The sequence below is a fragment of the Melanotaenia boesemani genome, chromosome 2 (genome assembly GCF_017639745.1).
Source record: "Melanotaenia boesemani isolate fMelBoe1 chromosome 2, fMelBoe1.pri, whole genome shotgun sequence".
Classification (NCBI taxonomy): domain Eukaryota; kingdom Metazoa; phylum Chordata; class Actinopteri; order Atheriniformes; family Melanotaeniidae; genus Melanotaenia; species Melanotaenia boesemani.
The window spans coordinates 11,556,352-11,566,365 of record NC_055683.1 but is presented as its reverse complement, the minus strand read 5'-3'; the positions used below and the strand labels follow the sequence as shown (position 1 = coordinate 11,566,365).

Below are 10,014 nucleotides of genomic sequence, written 5' to 3'. Positions count from 1 at the left end.
CATTGGACTTGCACGCAGGATTGCAACCATGCTGGTAATTGTATTCCTTACAAGTCGGCAACAGAGTTCCTTGGACATCTTGCAATCCTTTTCCTTTCCATTGCGGAGTAATGCAAAGTACTGGTTGCGCACCATGTCCAGCTCTGAATCTGTGTAAACAATATACTCTGGTGGGTCTGGCATCTTCATAGTCTTGTCAGCAGATACAGGAATGTGAACTTGAGGCTGGTATGGCAACGGAGTACTAGTTGAGGGAATAACACCAGTTCCACTGGTATCTTCATCCGAGGTACTTCCACACTATTTAAATAGTTACAGATAAAAAAATAAAAAATAAAAAAATAAAAAAAAACAGCATTTAATTGCTATTAAGATAATTAACTATGTGAGACAAATCATCTCAGTGTGTTTTTACTTTTTGACTGATGAAATCCCAAAGCTTCTTTCTTCGGAAGAAATTTTAAGGCCCAGGAAAAAGATCCTTCAGGTCATCCCGGCTGAGGCCTCGCAAAATGTCTTCATCAACATTGGCAGCTGTTAAGTGAAATCATCCAGTTTTAAACATGACATCTTCCATCTCCCAACCACATATAGATTTGTTTTAATTTTTGTCTGGGAGGTTTCCAATATCTTCAACTATTTACTAGAAACAGCAAAACAAGCATCAGATCATTATGGTTGTTATCCATACCCAATTGTGGACATGCATTATCCAGCTAATAAAGCAATACTAAAAGACCACATTCCCCTGTTCCCAAAAAAGAAAAGTAGTTATTGGCCGTCCTGAAAGTCGCTAGATGATGTCATTGTCTAAATTTACCTGGTACATATAGTTGTGATGGATGCTGCAGTGGAGATGAATAATGTAGTGGGAGAGGTAAACGTAAAGAAAAGACGCCCTAAATATGTTTAGAAGATCAAATAATATATATGTGTGTGTGTGTGTGTGTGTGTGTGTGTGTGTGTGTGTGTGTGTGTCTGGTTTGGAATTTACTAAAGAGACATGATCATTTTTACTTTTTAAATATTTTAGATATTTGACTAAGTGGCAGCTTTGTGTGATTCATTTTGTGTCTGGTCATGGAGCAGAGATTAACATCTGCTCTGACTGCAGTGGCACACACGAAGAGTTCCGAGTTTGAGTGATTTGGGAGAAGGAAGGGGCCTGCAGAGCACCTGCTGCTCACTGAATGGAGTAAACAAGTGTTTTCACGTCAGCCTCCAAAAGTCTTCAATAACACAGAAAAAATCTTTAAATTTGTGCCTAGTTTTTTTTTTTTTTTTTTTTTTTTAATTAAGAGTCACAAGAGATGTCTGAAAACTGTTAAATATACTGACAAAGTCGCCAAGTCTGCCCCATTGCCATGTTCAAAAACAAGCAGGGATTAGCTTACAAGCGTGGGAATTAGCTTAGGCTGGTTACTCGACAATCAAATAATAAAACTAACTTACCTTCCAACACTGACAGCGTTGTGGTATCAAACACGTCTATTGCCAGCTCAAAGACAATTTTGTCCTGTCCTCAAGTCTCAACAGTCTTCCCCTGGCAAAAACCTTACCGCCAAAGGCTGGGGGCGAACGTTGGACAATGGCGAATGTCAGCCACCTGACAGATTATCAACAGACCAGGCAGATAGTTGATACTGTTATGTTCTAACGCTTAAGTCTTACAAACGACATTTAATTACAACATTAACTGATAACAACTTACCCTGAAATGTTCTTTGCACAAAAAGCCTGGAAGTGGTTAGTTAATAAGCGGCAACATTACTGCTTAGACTTTGTAAATGATGTCATCGTGTGATGAACGGGTGCACTGATAAAGAAAGTATTACAAAACATTCATGTTTATTTATTTATTAAAAAACATTTCGAATATCCCATACACCATTAAAAGTTAAAAGTCTATGTTAAATTCATTTAATTTAATAAAAGGATTGCCAAACTTGCGCTGCGTTACATCACATCATCACCCTGCGACGGAGAGCAAACTTAGCTTAACGGCAGTTTCACCATGGTGCTGTGGAGATGCATGATCTGTTTAGTATTTGTCGCTTTGAGCCTAAAGGTGCTCCTCAGCCACATAAATGCAAGTCATGGTCGTAGTGCAGACTTCTGAATTTATTGTGGAATTGATGGCTGTGAACAGGACTTTAGAGTTTTTAACTCTTTTTTTCGCCACATTAAGCGGACACACCCTCTGTATTTGATTACTGGAAGCCCGCCAGATGGATGGAGAATGACCCCAAATTCTCACTGTTTGGGATTGGAAAACTTTGGTGTTTCAGTTTTTGCCAGTTGCAGCACTCCTGCAGCAACCAGCACAGCAGAGATGTCTGGTGGATTCGCGAGTGAAGCAAGGCCACCCCAGGGCGATCAAAGCTCCATCTCTGTAAGTCTAACTAGCTTACTTAATTGTAAGATGTGTGTAATGCAAGCTGATGAATACACATAATTTCAACACATTTTGAATTTAATAGATAACTGTTTTAATCATAATTACTGTGGTCGCACCTAAAGTGTCTGGGTTTTACTTCATACTCTCTTGTGTGTACTTTAGAAGAGAAAACAATAGTATTTTAAGTGCATAGTAAATGTAAAGAAAATATTGAAAAGGGAAGTGTGAAATGTACATTTTAATAGCTTGGAGTATTAACATCATCACAATTCTGTTGTATTTTTTGCTCCTGTATTTTTCTCCATAACAAGAAAGACAGTTAAAAACACAGCAACCTTTTGTACTTTATGAAAAGATAAGCAAAACCACTTAAAAAAGTATATGAATAACAACATTAGAATACATTAAGTCATATTATATGTTTAAAAATAGCCAAAAACTATAGTGTAGGGTTTTGAAAAATGTTCGATTTTTTTCACATTTTGAAATGCAATTAAAAAAACTTTTTAAATTCAAATAGCATACTGAGAGATTACTGTAATCAATAATATGCGCTATTTTTTTTCTTATATGAAGGAAGAGGCTGTTGCTGTAACATCCGCTACCACACCTGATATTGCCAGATCGGCTGCAGCTTTTGCCATCACTGTCCGATAACACACACAGGCAAGTCTGTTCTGATTGATCAATTATTTAGTTCATGTCTTGTCTTTTTTTTTAATTTTTTTATTTTATTTTTTTTTTTTTTTTATAAGACAATCTCCATATGTAGTTAATAGCAGGGTGAAAATTAATATGAATTGCAAATATTTTCACAGAGAAAGTCAACAATATCATCTCAGGAGTCCAGCAATACCAAGCTGTTTTGGTGACTGCACTCAAGGAGAAAATGAGAAGGGTATTTGAAGAGCTTGCTGAGACAACTACTCGGCTTCAGGAGGACGCGTTGGCTACATTTGATTTGTTTGTAGATCTTTTCTCCAGCACTGTATCTGAAAAAGATTAGGACCATTCAGGAAATGTTTAATCCAGTCCATCCAGAGGAAGTGGTAATGTCCCAGAAGATTTGTTGGGTAAAGAAAGGCCTTTCAAGAGTCATGTCTATAAGAAACAGGAATTTTTACTATATACCACTAATTCAAAGGCTAAAGCAGTTGTTGAGCAATTCCAGAATTTTTAACATGTTTGGTACTGTACCACCAAGAGCCAGAGGAGGATTCCTGTATGAGTTCACTGATGGAGCACTCTTTACATCACACCCTTTATTTTCTCAAAAGCCTCACGCATTGCAAATAATTTTGTACACTGATGATATTGAAATTTGTAACCCCTTAGGGTCCCATGTTTCCAAAAACAAATTGCTTATCTTTTATTATAGTTTAGGAAATATTGATCCTAAATTCAGGTCTAGATTGGCTGCAATACGACTTCTTGCTATTGCTAAGGCAAATGACATTTCTGAGTGTGGTGTGGATGTTGTGATAAAAAAATTAATTAAAGACCTAGCGCAGCTTTACAGTGGTGTCAGGATTGAAACACCAAATGGTGAAATAGAGTTGTTTGGTGCTGTGATTGCAATATGTGGAGATACACTTGCCCAGCATGAGCTTGCTGGCTTTAAAGAAGGTGTTGGCTTTGCATATAGCAAATGTAGACAGTGTGAATGCACCTTTGAGGATATGCAAAGAAAATGTCAGGAGAATGAGTTTATTGAAAGAACTTTGAAAAAGCATGTTAAACAATGTCCAGAAATAGACAAAGCAAGCACAGAATCCTTGAAAGCCTCCCTCAAAACCACTTACGGGATTAAGAGAAGATGCAGTCTAGTTGACATTCCTGCATTTGACCTGATCAGGCAAACTCCACAAGACGTTATTTTTGAAGGTGTTGCACCAATGGAAGTTAAACTTGTATTAAAACACCTCATTTTGACAGGACAGATAGAATTAGATGAGCTAAATTCTGCCATTCAAAATTTCCCATACTCGCCTCTTGATTTACAAGACAGACCATGTCCTATTTCTGTGAACACTCTGGCAGCTAAGGATAACAAACTGAAACAGTTGTGTGGACAAATGCTAGTACTTTGAAGCTTCTACCTTTCATTTTGAACTGTGTGGACAATGAGTATGTTAAATTTATTTTGAAGTTAATTGAGATTGTCCAAATAGTTCTTGCTCCTAATTATTTCTTTACTAACTGTGTCAAAACTTAAAAATATGATTGAGCACCATTTGCATCAGTTTAAACAACTTTTCCCAGAAGCCAATGTTATACCTAAGCAACATTACATGTTGCATCTTCCAAGTCAAATCATATCCCTTGGTCCTTTAACAAGGAGCATGTGCATGTGCTTTGATTTAGAGCACCAGTATTTTAAGCAGTGGGCTTCAAAGTTAAATTTTAAAAATGTTAAATTTTTTGCAAATGGTAAATTACTTGCAAACCACAATCAGTTTCTTGAATGTTGCCAGAATGAGACAGGCATTAACCATCCAATTTTTACAAATGAAAAAGTGTCGGGGCCTGTATTATCGGTCACAAATACTGAATATGTTAAAAGAAAAGTCAGAGATTTCTTGGGAATAGAGGTCATGCATTCTGTTGTTGGAGTGAAATGGTATGTCCTAAATGGCAATAAGTACATAAGTGGGAAATTTATGATTATAACAGATGTGGATAACACTTTCCCTGTCTTTGGACTGATTAAGGACATATTTTTAATTGATTCCACTATTATTGCTTTTGAGAACCAGTGCTATGAGACTCTAAATCGTGACTATTTGGCATATGAAGTGGCAGTGCCTGCTCTTGCTCAGGCTACAGAATTGGTCCGTGAGCTCATTGATTACACATCATATTATTCAATTAGTTTTAAATAACAAGTGTTTGTGCCAATAAAATATAGTCTCTGTGATGTTATTTCCTATAGAACTCAGCCTGAGGATTAGGGATACATATGTATTTTTGAAATGTTTTGTGTGCTCCTTCATCATTCCTGTTGATGAGCTGTAGTCATTAATAAAAGTTGAGCCAATGTTAAGTGTCATAGCTGCTGTTTTAATACAGCTGTTCTTTTTTTTTGTGGAAATAGTGCTTTGTGTAATATACTGTCTTGTCATAATACTCAATGAAATTGTCATCAGTGTGGGAGTGTAAAAGTTTCTTAGAGGTGTAATGTGTGGGTTCTCTTCCATGTGCATACTTAATTAAGAACACATTTGTTCAATAAAATGCATTTTTCAGTATGTCTTATGAGAACTTCTTAAATCAACCAACTTGTGTTTGAGAGTCTTGAAACAAGAATTTCATTGGTGAGATTTTGGTGAGAACATGATTTTGACTTATTTCAATAGTAATTTTCTCAATTTTAAGATTCCTGATCTAAATAAAACAAAAAGGCATGCATGTGCTGAATTTTAAGAGAAGTCTGTAAAATAAGACATAACAAATAAGTTAAAATAACTTAAAACCTGGCAACTTATCTTGCATGTCTAAAAACAAGATTTTCAATCTAAGCAAGTGTCAAATGATTTGCAGTGTAGTTTTTGTATCTTACTAGTTAACAATTATGGCATACTAAGTAAATACTTTGGCTCATGGCACCATTAGTGCATAAAATGGCAACTAGGTAGTTTTTTAAGGTACTTGTATGGAGCGTTGTTTCACTAGTGAAGATTCTCTTGTAACTAGTTGAACAAAGTGTCACTAGTTGTTGAAAAATTGTTACTAGTTGGATTTTGAGTTCTACTAGTCTATTAAAAATGCCTATATGTTAACTAGTTTGTGCATAATGTAAACTACTGAAGGAAGCTGATATCCCATATCAAGGATATGGAATAAATGCTCAAACGGCATGCCATACTGTGTTTCCATGTGTCCAGTCTGGATTTGTCACTCTGCATCGCTTCCATCGACTTTAAAGGTAGTTTCAAGATGGAGACTTCTGCAAAGGGTCTCCAACAGACAACAGTGGCGTCACACTGACTCGCTCCGACTCCCTTGCCTCGTTCATGGTGGATTTAGGTCCTTCTCTTATGACTGAGGTGTTGAGCTTGATTGACAGCACCAGCTCCCTCCAAATATCCAATCACAGCCAGGCAGCAGAGAGGGAAGAGGAAGGAGGGGAGGATAAAGATGATGACAGCTCTCTAACCGAGACGCCTGTGGAGATCCCTGGAGTCTCGTCACCCAACCTGTCCGTGCGCAGCGGGTCATCCAGTCACAACGTAAGCAGCAAAGGTAGTTCTAACAGGACAAAGCAAGAGGCGAACGGCAGGTCTGTGAGGACGCCAGCATGTCTCCTCACAGAGAGGAACCTGTGATGGAGGCAGAAAGGTTCCAGAGAGCAGCTGACATGCTGGCATTAAAGGAATCCATGCCAAAAATATAGAACACAAGATAAGTCTTTATGCTGATGACGTATTACTTTTCCTCCAGAACTCACCGATATCGCTCCCCCAGGCAATCAGACTTATTAACACATTCTCATCAATATCTGACTACTCTATTAACTGGTCTAAGACTATTATTATGCACATCAACTGTGACCTACAAAACATACCCAATACTACAATACAGTCTGGAAACATTAGATATCTAGGCATAAACATTTCCCCCAGGTTATCAGAACTAAGAAAGCTAAAAAATGTCCAGCTACTTAAAGCAATAGAGGATGATCTCTCAAGGTGGAGGCGCTTACCCATATCACTCATGGGGAGGGTTGCCACAGTTAAAATGATGGTTCTATCTAAAGTAAACTACCTGTTTTCAATGATACCCACTAAACCATCCTCCAGCTGGTTTAAGTCACTGGACTCACATATATCAAAATTTTTATGGAATAATAAGCCATCACATATCAGTCTAATAATTTTACAACAGACTAAAGATTGAGGCGGATTGGAGCTACCCAACTTTAATCATGTTTTCTTAGGTAACAAGCTGCAGTATATCTCCAAATGGCTTAAAGCTAGCAGTCTGGATTAATCATGGTTAGATTGGTGGGAATTTTTAAAAATAACCAAATCCTCACTTTTTCCATGTAAGTTTACACCCCTCTGGAACAACCCTGACATCCTGCAAAACAGAAAGCTTATCATTTTTACTCAATGGAAAAATAAAGGTATAAAACAGTTAGAACATATAATAGAAAATGGAAACTTCTTCGCATTTAATATTCTCACTTCACAATATGGAATCAGTAGCAAAAATTTTTTAGAATATCACCAGCTTAAATCTATTATATGTAAAAAATATACCATTAATCAATTAAACTTACAGCTACCTATTACAATTCAAAATTCTGCATAGAACTCATTATACAGGACAAAGGATGTTCAGGATGGGTCTGTCACAATCAAACATCTGCACACACTGCAATGAAAACACACCTGACAAGCGTGAGCCCATTCAGTGGTCTCCTTGGATGCACCCCATGGCGACTCACCTCTCAGTTTTAATTGCACCAAGACACCAAAACACACAGAACACAACACACACCGACATTTCCATGCCTTGTTGATGGGTATTTTTCTATCATAAAATAAGACACAAAGAGTGAAGTCAGCTTCATCGCGATGGGGAGAGACGGTGGTTCAGCACTCAGAGAGTGTCTGGTGTCAACTCTGAAGTCTCAACCCCAGCGCAGCCTCTTTATTGAGCAGCTATCACACTTCAGTAGAGCAAGCAAAGTTCTCGCAAAGTTCAAACAGGGAAACACATCAGCATACAACACTTTATGACCCTTATCACACAGAGCTGTGACCACCACATCCTGTCCTCTGCAGGGTGGGTGAGACCGCAAATCATTACCCATCCTTAAGGGAGAAACTTTAAACTGTCAACTCCTGCTTTCTCTAACACTTGTGGTCCTGCACACCTGTCCACAGGTTCTGGCTTCAGGTATGTGTGAAGATGTCAACATGGTTTTAATGTAATATTCCTACAATCCCCGCACTATGTCTACTAGGTGACTTGGGTGACATTAATATGGCAAATGACTCTGCACACATGATACGCACAGCATTATGCTGCATAAGCAAAGAAAACTATCCTTGTCAACTGGAAAAACAAAAATAATCTGTGTATTCAGCAGTTTAGGAATCTCTTAGTTGACCACATCAGTAATGAGACAAAGTCTGCCTCCTCAAAGAACTATTTAGCTGAATCTCAATCCCTCTGGTCCCCTGTGCTTAGTTCCATCACTTAGTGTAGGTGGAGGGCTGTGACCTCGTTGCTATGGGGGTTTGAGAAATGGCCGGGAGTGACTGGTGGTTGCGGGTTCTTTGTGGTTGCCCGTGGTGCGGGACCGGGCTGCTCTGTGGTTGGGATGGCTCTGGGTCTGGCCCTGTCGGGGCTGTGGGGGCCAGCGGTTGGAGTTGCCTCGTGGCGGGGGGGTGAGGCCACTGGTGGCGCTTGGGTTGGTGGTCGTCAGTCCTGGGCCGGGCGGCTGGGCTATTCAGGGGCGGGCTGGGCTGGGGTTCTGGGCTCTCGTGCCCGGGGGTGGTCCTTCTCCCTCCGGGGTGGTGGGTCTGCTGCTGTCCCCATCCTCTCATTCCCCATTAGGGGTGTGGTAAGGTGGGTACTTTCTGGGGTTGGTGACGGCTCATTGGCTGTGGTCCCTGAATGGCCCGGTCAAGGGGGGCGGCCTCTCCTGCCCTGTCTCATGCTCTGCATGCTGACACAGTCACTGAGTTGTCCAGTGGGTTTTAATACTATAATTATTTTTTTTAATTTTTTTAATTTTTCCTGCGAGTTAGTATCTGGTCGCAGTTATGTCTTTTTGATTTGGTTATTATTTAAAAACTCTTAATGACTAGCAGCCCTGTTTTTTTCTGTGTGTGTGTGTGTTTCTGCTTTTGTAAAAGTTGTAGGAAATTTTCTGGTGTGTTCATGTACAGGTGTAACAGTTTGTTGTCTGGTGATGGTGTGGATTGAAGGGTCGTTGCCTTCTGTCTGTGATCTTTTTGTCTCCTTTCTTCTTTCCCTTTTGCTCTTTTTGCTATTTTCCATCTTTTTCTGTCCCCTCCGGTCAGGTCCAGCAAGATTACATAGATTCCGTGATTCAAAGTAAATAAATAAATTATTCACATTATCAAGAGGAGCCTTACCTATAGGCCTCCCCTTGGCAGAGCAAATTTGTTCAGCACGATACAGCAACCAGATTATCATTTTGCTTGCTATGATGCTGGACAGGCAAGTTAAAAAAAAAAAAAAAAAAGCTGACATGCTGGCTCGTCATTGCGGTGGAGGGTCCTTCACAAAGGCAACGAGGATGAGCAGCAGCGGCGCCTCTCCGGCTTTTCACAAAGGCCACAAAACACCATATGCCTTTTCAGATGAGGAGGAAGAGATCAAAGTGTAGATGTTAATACTCAAACACTAACTCATGAACAGAACATGAACAGAAAGAACCGCTCCACTGATGACGCCATCTCATCAGTGGTCCACACAACCCTCACCCACCTGGAGAGCAGAAACTCATACGCCCGCCTGCTCTTCCTGGACTTCTCCTCTGCCTTCAACACCATCATCCCACAGACACTGGTCCAGAAGCTCTCCACCCTTGGTCTGAGTAACACACTGGGGAACTGGGTCCTGGACTTTCTGACCAA

General features: G+C 39.6%; 1 pseudogene; it reads left to right on the top strand.

Moving 5' to 3' along the window:
- The first annotated feature begins 838 nt into the window (after window positions 1-838).
- Window positions 839-9,764, top strand: LOC121649109 (annotated as a pseudogene).
- Window positions 9,765-10,014: the final 250 nt, after the last annotated feature.